The sequence below is a fragment of the Catharus ustulatus genome (assembly GCF_009819885.2).
Source record: "Catharus ustulatus isolate bCatUst1 chromosome Z unlocalized genomic scaffold, bCatUst1.pri.v2 scaffold_29_arrow_ctg1, whole genome shotgun sequence".
NCBI classification, from domain to species: Eukaryota; Metazoa; Chordata; class Aves; order Passeriformes; family Turdidae; genus Catharus; species Catharus ustulatus.
The window spans coordinates 3,523,116-3,535,024 of record NW_024879446.1 but is presented as its reverse complement, the minus strand read 5'-3'; positions in this window follow the sequence as shown (position 1 = coordinate 3,535,024).

Genomic DNA, 11,909 nt, shown 5'->3' with positions numbered 1-11,909 from the left:
GGCAGAACTTTTCAAAGACCAATGTTATCTACTGGACCAAAGGTGGATTTGGCTGCATCAGAAGCTGGAGGGAATATACCAGGATCAGAGATGGCTGGTTAAAGAATTCACAGAGTAGCATCCTGCCCTCTGTGCCTATGGTCAAGTTGCAAAAATCTTGGTGGTAGCACTGCAGCTTCTCCTCAACATATACACTGAACCTCCGGTCCATGGCTTCCTCAATGTTATTGTGGGTCAGTGCAGCTAGGAGGCCCAGAGGCTGTTCTGCTCTGGTCCTGTCAGGGATGAGAACAACAGTTCTGTGGCCAGTGCCATCTCCAGCTCCAGCAGCTGCAGCTGCATCTCCTCACAAGAGGAGACTCCTTCCAGAAGCCCTGTTGGCTCCAATGTGGAAGACCAACACAGTGCACTGGAGATCACCCTCCATCGCAGCCGTTCCCCTCCCCACCCCCATGCCTATCCCTGCAGAGTAGGGCAGGCCCCAGGCCCACAGCAGGAGGTGGTGACAGTGGCAGGTCCTTTTGCCCAGGGCAGAAGTCACAGAATCTCTGTGACCCTCCTGGCTGGGGCAGGGGCTGCTTACCAAGGAGGCCCTGGTGTCCCACAAAGAGAAGGGACCCTGGACCCCAAATTCTGCCCAGTCCTGCAAAAGGCCACCCCACCATAAGTGTTAGTGAGGTTCCTGCAGCCATTCAGTCAAATAAGAGGAAACAAATGTCTTTTTCCCTGACACAGACTCTGTGCTCAGCTTTCTCTGCCTTCTCCTGGTGCCTTTCCCTGACCCCACAGCCCAGCACTGACCAGGAGCCCCAGGGCTGCAGGAAGTGCTATGTGAGCCGTGAAGATAGAAGAGTTCTTGAAAAAAACGCTGGGGCAATGCTTTCAGATAAGTCATAAATGAAAAATTGATCAACCTCCCAGCCAATTGTACGTCAAAAGTTTCCATTCTTTAAAATAAGAGACTACAATAAATCAGTAAAAAAAAAGATATGGAAAGAAATTAAATATCTCGCTGTTGGTTTTCCTCAGGCTCCATGGTCTATTTTTTGCTAAACTTACTTCATTTGGGCAGAATATTAACTGCACTGACTTATTGGAGGCTGACCACAAAATCTCATCTGTGGTGAGCAGTGACTAAAATCAGCTCAGCAGAAGTATCTTCAGCTGTCCAAGTGTAGCAGAAATACATATTCTCTGCTTCATGACTATGTGACAACAGCTGCTGGTGTGGATTTGTCAGCACTGCTTAATGGATTACTCCTGGGAAGGAATTGTGTGCACAGGCACAGTATGATTGCTTCTATCTTCTCTAATTACTCCAAGCAGATGATGGCCAGATCTTTCAGGCAAAAAGCACCATACAAGAATAATTTACAATATTCTCCAAACTACCCCGTGGTTTTCATTTTCTTTTATTTTCCCTTTTCTGAGAGAAGGCAGTGCTGAACCTGCTGTTTGTAAGGAGAGGCGAGCTGGTGGGTGACAGGAGGATTGGAGGCTGCCTTGGGCTCACTGATCACAAAATGCTTATGTGTGATTCCCAGAGAAGGAACAAGAGGTGCTGGGGAAGTGTTTACCTGGAACAAATTGTGAATTATTTAAGCTTTAGCAGACAGTGATTAGTCCTGCATTCTCTCACACCAGTGAATAATGTGTGCAAGTGGTTATCTTAGCATTGAGAATAAAGAGAGTGGGCCTGCTAAGAAAACAGTTGCAATGCATTCAGGGAGAAGAAAGAGGTTTTAGTAGGCTCTTGATCATGAAAGGAAAATTTGAGAAATGGGATTCACCAGATTGGGTTCACCAAATGAGCACCAGAGACCCTCAAGAAAACCCTATTCTCAATGTCCATAATTTTGAGGAAGTGATTTAAATATGTCAAATACTTTGTGGGAATGTTTATCCTGTGAGTTTCAGCAAAGTCATGAATATATCTTAATTCCATGGATACAAACACGTGAGTGTGCACGCATCAGGGAATTGATTCCCCATGCAGCCAGCACTGAAATAAAGTAATGCCTCTTTTCTCACACTGAGCTGGCAGTGGAGATCAGGCCCTGCTTGGTACCTTTCATTTTGGTCATTTCTATTAAGAATAAAGAAAGGTCAAAATGAAATATGTTCAGCTGTTTCCATCTGGTTTCCCTTTTTTAGGGACTAAAGCTCTGTGTCACAGGTGGCCTGGGTGTTTGCAGAGCAGTGCAAACCCCTCTGTTTTCCCACAAGTGGCCATAACCTGTTCCAGGTGTGCCCAGCTCTGGCAGCAGAAAGATCCCGCAGCGCAGTGGGTGCCGTGCCCTGCCCAGTCGGGGATCTCTGGCACAGAGCAGCAGCAGCGCCAGCACCTTTCAACCCGCTCCTGTCTTGGCTTCCCCTGGGACACAGCACCGTCAGTCACGTTCCAAGCTTGGAGCAGCTCCTGCTGGCAGGCAAATCCTGCTCCCAAAGAGGAATAAAGGCAGCGGTAGAGATGTACATACAGACCAGCCCTGCGAACATACAATAAATTTGCAAATATATGGAGACATTTTTTAGGAATTATTCCAACTGTTAGGCAAACAGTGCCTTCTCTCCTAGTGCTGTGCAATGCTTAAGGTCATTTTTCTGGTTTGGTTTCCTTTGCTTTGGTCCCATCTGAGTGCTCAGTTGAGGTACAGGCTGTAGGTGCTTGGGGCACTCTTGGTGTTACTCTTGGATTTCTTCAACAACAGGGTTTGGCCCACCAGGGGAGTTTGTGCTGCTTTGTGATAGAGGAAAACTTCCCAGGCTAGTTTGTGTTTGATGTAGGGAAGGTTGGGTTCCTTTGCATAAATTCACAGATCAACGCAGAACATTTGCTTTGTGATGTCATGGCATGGTTGCCACGTTTTTGTGACACAAGACTTGTTTTTTCTTGTGTTGAAGCACAGTCTCCAGACACAAATAGCAGTGCAACAATGATTGAAGAACTCACTGCTGCAGTTTTATCTGCTTATGGTACCTATTATGCTGGGTATTACCTGACTAACCTGGCACGTAAGTAGAGATTTTTCCTGGGTGTAACCTAACCGGGCTTTTGTATGTTTTCCTGCTCTTTCGTAGTGACTGGGTTGATTTTGAAACAGAAAGAGCATAAGGATATCACTGGTTTAGTAAAGCTCCTGTCAAAATATTCTGCTAAAAACAGGGTGTCTGTAGCCAGGGGGCTGTGGGCAGCATTTGCAAGGGAACCTGCAGGGATTGCATTCCCTCCACAGGAGAGTCTGTGGCATCAGAGTCTGACATTTTCTCAGTTTGCTGGATCGAGCAGGACAACTTTGAAAATACAAATTGGGAGACCTTCTCAGAAGGCCTTCTAAAGACTGTGGTTCTCCCCGGAATTGAGGGAAAGCTTCTTTTATTCTAAATTGTGTCATGAAAGGATTTGAGTGTCTAACTTGACCCTTTACTGAGTGATTTTCTTTGCAATGAAGTGCAAACTCCAAAGTAGTGAGTGTCTGGTCCTGAACTCTGGAGCTGCTCCTGAGCTGTTTCACAATAGAGCTGCAACAGCTCAGGAGGATTTTGGGAAGCTTTTCTGGGCAACAGTTTTCAGCAACTTAATGGGAATTAGTCCATACAACTTATTTGGAAAAAGAAGTACATGAAAGAAAATGGAGCAAAAGCTACTTTATCTGTTGGACAGGAGCATTGAGTGTTAAAGAATAATTTGCATTTTCTTCATCAAATTTGTATTAACTTACTGGCAAAATAGGCCATGGTGTAGGCACAACAAAGAATATCATCCTGTTCCCTTTCTGGCTGTGTGAAAGATCTGTGTCTCCTGGAGGGATGTTGTGAAATGGAAAATGCTCTCTGTTTGGGTTGACTTGTTCTGTGGGATTCACCAGCCCAGGCAGTTGTCTCAAAGAATCTTGTTCATTTTCCTTTGCCCACTGCAGGTCACCTGAGCCAGGTGTACAGACATGCCAATCCTGAGGTGAGTGAGAAAGGAACATTTGATGTTCCTGGTGTCTAAGAATAGTGGAGCAAGCTGTGAGCTTGACCTGTGACAGTAGAGGGCCAGAACAGCCCTCTAGACTGAAAGAAAATCCATTTCCATTTCCATATCCACAGCAGCAATAGCAAAAGTATCTCTGGCTATTTCCTAATTTTATATTTCAGAGTTTTTAAGGAACTAAAACCCCAGTTTTGAAGAGAGAATGTTGCTTCCTGATAGTAGCCAGGGTGGAACATCTAATTCAGAGCAATTTGCAGTTCTGTTGAATTAGCCCACTTTAATTTAGCCGGAGTGACTTAGAATCCCATTGCTATCAAACTTTATGATTAGTGCTTAGTAGAGCTGGTTGTAGAAACAGAGCTGAATATAAATAAGGTTAAAAATGATAGGTAATGGCTCATCCCTCATGATTCTTTCTGTTCACAGAGCCCAGAACCAGCTCTCAATGCTCCTGGAGAACAGGCCAAAATGGAGCAAAATGACTGCAAGCTTCCAGCTGTGCTCACACCAGAGTCTGAATATTCCAAGGCAGTAAGTGCCAGTTCTGGCTGGTGCTGCCTTTAGTGCAAGACAGAGCTGCAAGTTTCTGAGCAGGCAGCACTTGCTGCTGGTGGCTGAGAATGCTGAGTGCTGGAATTCTGCCAGGAGCTAGCAACTCCCCCCAGCCAGTGACAGCTGGAAAATGTGCTTTGATCTGTCATGTTGAGGCACCAAAAGGCTGGTGCCTCTGCGTGAGCATCTGGCTACTTAGCTCTATCTCTTGCCTTCTGCAGTGCTATGGTCAAAGGCACATGTGGTAGTGCTGGAGATCACAATGTTTTGTTTGCTTGTTTTCCCATTTTTGGAGACCTGTGTTTGGCCTTGTGGAACTGTTCTGCAGTTCTCCTGAGTAATTATTCACTTCTACAGAGTCTTTTGGCCCACTGTCTTTTGGCTTTGTATAAGCTGCAAAGAGATGATTGTATTGTCCATGAAACTGTGAGGGCCATTCTTGTCTGCTGTAGCAAAAGAAACAAAGTGCATATTTCTAAACTCTTTTTCTGAGGCAAAAACCAGAATAGGCAAGTCTGTGTTGATGTATTTTGTGGTGAAGTCTGCAGCTTTGGAAACTCAATTGGAGCCTAGACTGGGGGAAAGGCTGTAAGTCCTTGACTGCACCCTTGTGTTGCTAAGATCAGGAAGGACATCTTGAAAATCTGCATGCTCTATCTTAAGTCAAATGTGAAACTTAGCACCTGGGGAGCTGCCTGGGACAAAAGGAGCCAGGGGTGTCACGGAACAGCAGTTGGACATGAGGCAGCGTGTGGCCAGGTGGCCAAGAAGGCCGAGGGCATGCTGGCCTGTGTCAGCAAGAGTGGGGCAGCAGGGGCAGGGCAGTGCCCTGTGGCCTGTGCTGGGCAGCGGTGCGACCACAGCTGGAGTGCTGTGTGCAGTTGAGTGCCCCTGTGAAGCAGAAAGGCATTGAGGGGCTGCAGCATGTGCGGAGAAGGGCAAGGGAGTTGGGGAGGGGGGATAGCACAAGCTGAATGAGGGGGTGCTGAGGGGGCTTTAGCCTGGGGAAAGGGGAGACCATGATGGAGCTTACAGGCACACTTCCAGAAATGCCCAGATGACAGTGCTCCCAACAAGGGCTGTTTGCATGCCAGGCATCCCGTCACTGCACTGAGATGCCTTAGACGCTGGAGTAGGTTCCACTTTCAACTTTTTGTTTATTTGTTTGTTCATTTGTTTGTTTCCTAGAAGGAGAAGCCCTTTGTAATTTCTCTTTTTCCAGTGAGCAAAGGTGCCTTTATTAAACCTTTCCTGCCCTTTACCAGCACTGGAAGAGATTCTGTTAGAATTTTAGTTTGCAAGGTGGTAGTTTTGGAAGATGCAACATTTTGTAGGAGAACACATAGTTTGGGGCAGGGATGTTGGTGCTGTTCTGGTGCCAGCACTGGCCTTGCACATTCAGGTTAACAGCGCCTGTGCCTTTTGGCAGTCCAGTACTGTTGTGTTTGAGAATTGAGCAGGAAATCAACACCCATGCATTTCCTCAGAGATCAGAGGAGCTGGGAGGGGCTGGGCTTCATTTCTGCTTACAGCCACTTTAGCACCATCATTGTGGTTGAGTCCAATAGAAGAACTTGCCCAAGCACAGATGGGCAAAGAGTGCAGTTGCCAGTGCAGTGCTCTATAAGCGCTCCATAAAGCATTCCATAAGGACGTACATGCTCCAGATTCCCCAAGAGTGTGGTTTATTGAAGTAACAGGAGAGTAAGTTCAGGATTGCCACTGATCAAGGCACTGGCTTCTGAGTGTTCATGTGTGTAGTAATAGAAGGTATAGTAAGAGAGAGATTATAAAAGTGAGATTTGTCTGTCTGTCTATCTATGTCTATCTATCTGAATCTTCCCAGCTCTGCTCCAAAACAGTTGGAGATGCAAAAGCTTCCCTCAGGAGAGCAGGACAGACACATTCCATTGACTGACTCCGAGCACACAGAGATGTTTCCCCCTCCAAAGATGGTTGCTTTTCTCCTCAGCTCTTTCCCTTACAACCTCTTCTGTCCTGAAGCCTCCTTTTATCCCATACATTTCTGCATGTCCTAAAAGGGTGGAACTATCCCATGCTCTAGGTGGTGTTTGGTGACTCTGGTCATACATGCATTACATGACACATGATTTTCTTCATTGGCATCCCTAGGGGTGTGTAAGATCATTTGTTGATGGGACCTTAGGAGGGTCTCTGTTACCGCTGGGCTGAATTCTCAGCTGACAAAAGAGGAAAAATAAACACCTTAGTCCTCCATAAACTAAAGTGGCTGTAGAGGCTCTCTGACCTCCATCAGAGGATCTGTGCATGCATCCTTATCTCCTGAATGAGAAGGATATCTAACTAGAGTGTAGATGTCAGAAAGGCAGGAATCATGATGCAGGCCTGAAGAGAACATGAACTCCAGAAGTGTCTCTCACATGGAGTGAGCCCACATCAGAAGCCACCTGCAGAGCCAGGATGGAGCTGTGGGACAGGGCTGAGTGTCAGTCACAATGGATACACAAACAGGACACAGCAAAAGTGGACGGAGGCCCTCAGCAGAGCCTTGAGTAATGCCACCCCTTCCCTGTCAGCTGCCTGAGAGGCTGTTGCAGCTTCCGTCCCAGATGGACCCTGATTGTACTGCCAGTGTCACTTTGTACCTCCCCATGGGCAGAGAATGAGGCAGGAGAGCAGCAGCACAGAGCTTTAGGAACATGTGAGCCCATCAGTGTGAGACTCGGCCCACAAATGCTGTATGGGAAGTTGAACCCCATCTTCTCTCACTTTCTGTGCAGGCCCTTGTAGAGAAACAGCATGAGCAGATTACTTTATCAGAGATGCCATCCCAGACTCAGGGAGAGCTGTTCCGAGGCCAGCAGCAGGAAGAGCAGCTGAGGCAACAGGTGGAAGAGCTACAGGAGAATGGCCAGGTAAGCCTGGCTCACCAGGTGACAGAGTGAAGGGCAGGAACAAGAGCATAAAACAGAGCTCTTGGGACTGAGGAGGCCAGGAGTACCACAGGCACTGCAAGCACAGAGCCTTGTAATCTGCAGAGATGGATGGGATGGGATGGGATGGGATGGGATGGGATGGGATGGGATGGGATGGGATGGGATGGGATGGGATGGGATGGGATGGGATGGGATGGGATGGGATGGGATGGGATGGTTACAGTGGAAGCAGAGGTGGGTAGGGAAGCAGAATTAATTTGATTTGGAGGCTGAAAGAGGAAAAAGCTGAGCCTGGTCGCAGCTCTCTGTGATTTGCTCTGCATTTGTGTGTACAGAACATCAAGGCAGAGCCACAAGCAGAACTGCCTGAAGCTCAGAGTGACATCAACACAGTGAAGAAGAAGAATGAGGAAGACATGAAAAAAATTGAAGATCACTGGAATATGGGCAATCTACAAGACCAGGTGAGTGAAAGAGTGGCAGCCCTGCCATTCATGAAACTTCCTCTACATCATTCTTTACAGAACCTCAATGAGAAGTTGCAGGAAGAGTGGCAGGAATCTCAGGCTAGGCTCAAGGAAAGGAAGAAGAGGCTGGAGGAAAACATTAAAATCATCGAAGAGAAAATGAATCCTCTGATTCAGGCTGTACAAAAGCAAGTGAGTAAAACCGTGATAACCACTGGAGTCACCAAACTGGTCAGTTCTGCCCTACTTGTCTTTCCTCTACCGAGCAGCAGGGGGTGGGGTGATGCCTCGAGTGCCGTCCTGCTTTGGTCTTTGGGACAGCTGCTCTGGGCTTCTGAATCTCAGCTGCTGCCCAATATAGTGGAAATAATACTTTGGCCTCTTGGCCAGCAGTAATCAAAATGGATTCCTGATGGCCTGTCCATCCTCTCTTTGTTTCTTGAAGTGTTTTTGTAGCTGAACATGGTGACTCAGGTAAGTTTTGAATACAAGCTATTTCCCTTGTGAATGTGGTCCTCTCCTGTTTTTTCCCTTTCATCAAGGTTCGATGACTATTAGCTGAAAGGTAGAAGCTGTAGTCTCTGATAGCTTTGTTCTTTTTGACTTGAGGTGGAAGTGTTGACATCTCACCTGGCAGCCTGCAAAGATTCACGGCAAATTTCTCAAGACAAAAAGCACCATGGTCAGTGTCAGAGACGGGACCCATCCCAGCCAGAGATGATGCAGGTTGGGCACGTCCCAAAAATGGTGCAGGAAAAGAGAATTCAATGGGAGGAGGTAGAACATTAGAACAAGGAGCTGCAAATGTGTCTGCAAGCCTAGGAGGGGGAAAGGAATTCTTGGAAGGAAGTGGAGCGGTCATTGTGGCAGTCATCCTTCAGAAAATCCATGAAAATGATACCCAAAACTGGCTATGAACTTGATTAAAACCAGCCTTTGGTTTTGATCATTTGGTTTCAGAAGAGGACAGCCAAAAAATCCAGTCTAAGAGCTCTGCATGTGGCTGACAGCAGCTTCCTAAGGGCTTGCATTTGAAATGGGATCTCGGGGCAATCTCTGCCAGCCACCTTTATGACAAAAAAAACATTTCTTGTCTCAGGTATTCACTGGCTCTTCTACTGAACCTGCTGAAGCAGCAGCAGCAGCAGTGCAATCCAAAGGGACCTTTGCTCCCCCACCTGAGAATTGGAACCCAAGAACCGATAGATTCATCTCCAGCCCTGACACAGCTGCTGCTCAAGAACAGGAGATCCAGGACGACCCTCTGGAGCTACACAGTACGTCTGGTGTATTTCTTGTCTCTGGGACAGATGTGTTGTGTTCACATGTCAGCATAGCCATACCAACCGTTCCTCCCCCATTTGGTGTCACAAGGACATTTGGGACTCCCCACAGGAAGTACTGTGCTCTGAGGCACTGAGAGAGGGTTCTGGGTGTTCCTGCTGTCTCTGAGGGCAGCTTGGACCGTCAGGAATTTGCCTGAGCTCCCCTCTCTGCTGAAGGCAGAAGCAGGGATTGTTCCTGGATCAGCAAAAGGTTATGACTGCTTGAGTCCTACCCATTGGCACAACCCTTACTCAGATCTGCCTCAAGGAAAACGCATCAAGCCCCTTGTGATTGTGCAGCACAACCTGTTTAATCTGCTCCTTGGCCATAACAGCTGCCAGTGCTGTGCTCTCACATAAAACCTGGCAGGTTTATGAAGACATCCCAGTGATTCTGTGTCCTCTTCCTGTCATCTGCTGTTGGTGATGTTGAGACCTGTTGGTGTCTTTTGGGAAAAGGAGGGCATTGATCTGCACCTTGGTGTGTCTGATTTCCAAGCCAATCCTGCTGTGTCCTAAATGGGGGCAACAGATTGTAAGGGGCTCAGGCCGGCTGTGGCTTCTTCCCACTGCTTGTCAGTGCTCCTGCTTGGGCTTTGCCAGCCTTGTTGTGGTAGCTGCCCTGTCCCTGGTGGCTGGTGTGACTGCAGAGGCCGGAGCCTTCCTTAGCTGGCAGAGTCCCGCTGCTGCCCGGCCGCTGCAGCGCGGAGCAGCAGCCCCTCGTCTGGGCTGGCTTCTGCATCGCAGGGCCTGGACTCACCAGAGGGTCAGCATATCCTCTGGGCAGCTGTCCATGTCAGGCTGGCACCTGAGGGGCACTGCTGTCCTTGCTGTCCTTGCCTGCTGTGCCCAGCTGGGAAGATAGGGATATGTAAGAGGAAGAGTCCAATGGGAGCGACTGATCTGCTCTGTCAGCGTGAACAGAAGCAGTGTGGTTCTTCACATGGGGCATGGGAAAGGGCATCTTAGAGTTCAGCCTGCTCATAAAGGGTGAGGGACATGATACTGAAAGCCCCATTGGGATTACTTATAGCATGAGCTGCTCTGGTTTACAAACCGAATGGCATTCTTCTGGCAAATTACTGAAAGGTAGGAATATATGGCAATATACTTCCTGTTCTGAAATTGGCATCTCTTCATATCAATTGATTTTAGATTTCCAGGTAGATTTGATCTTAGAAATATGAAAACTTTAGTTGAAACTCACAGCATTTTTTCCCTAGAAAACAAATGCTCAGTTAGTTCCAGCTGTGCTGCATGGTTGGAGATGACAAACTTACTTGCCTTGGTAGTCTGTGTTGACTCTGAATGTATCTCCCTCTGCTTAGTTTTCTGTGACAACATCTCTTCAAAGAACTGTAGAAAGCCAGTCTCTGTGCCCGCCACCTGTGCTGCAGTGTTGGCTGTCTTCTTGTAGCTGTTCCTGTTCTTGTTGTTGTTGGGGCTGTTCCTGTGCTTGTTGTTGTTGCCCTGTGGACCACAAAGGGCTCAGAGTGCCAGAGAGTGGGACTGCCTTTTTTATCTCCTGGAATTTGGGACCTCTACTTTAAAGTGAGTATCTTTCATTTTGTTTTTCTTAGGGAGAATGACGAACATGGAAAATCCCGTGATGGAATACTTTGACGTGGAAATTATAGGCAACGCGTGAGTCCATCCATAGTTACTTCTAGAAAACCATGGGCCAGGTGTTTTGCTGGTAGAATACCTATCTCAAGTGTGCAGTCAGACAAATAGCAAACACGTTCAGACTTTGGGGTTAGATTGTCAGTGCTGATCAGAATTTTGGTCAGAATTGTGGTCAGAAGGAATTGTCAAATTCATCTCCATGCTGCCAAGGTCTTGCCTGCAGCAAGGAACAGGACCTGGCAAATCTCCTGTCTCACAAGTGTGGGATAGCTCTGTGTAAATTTCCTTTGTGGTTTTGTATGTCTCAAAATCATACAGCCATACTAATGAAAGGAGAAGAATCTTGCTTGCCTGAAAGTGCCGCCTACCCCCTATGACAGCTGTGAGATAACAGTTCTCAGAAGCATTTCTTTCTAAGACTTTGCTGAAGGATATATTCTGCAGTCAGGATAAAAACTGCACATTTTAGAAACTGAAAGCCAAGGTGAAAGGATAAGCTCTCTTTTAGAGCTGAGGCAGTAGACTCCAACACTTCAGGAACAGGTCCAGTGCTCTTGCACTTGCGAGGAAAATGCATCAGCTGCCTTCTGGCAGACCCCTCCTGCATCCTGCAGGTTTTAGGCACTTACAGCACAGATCACCTGTCTGGGCTGGCTTTCACTCCAAGATCTAAATGGCTTCTCCTTTCTTTGCTTTGTTTTGTTTCTAGGACTTTAGAAGAGGTCTGTAGTGCAATCGCCACTGCCACAGGAAGAGAGGTGAATTCAACAGCCCCTGCACAATCTGCTGCTCTCCAGGGCTTTCCCCTCTGGTGTAAGCTATGGCTGGAGCTTTGGGTAGAGATGAGCAGCAAAGGCACAAGAAGCACAGACTGGGGCCAAGCCTGCAAATTGCATTTGGGACAGTCTTTGTCCTTCTCAGCTGCCAGAAGGAAGGCAAGGAGGGAGGTGGTTCCTTTCAGAGAAGGACACAATCACTCACTCTTAAATGCTAAATCAAAGGTGGTGCCTTAGTACACCTCACTGCTCTTTGGGGCTACAGC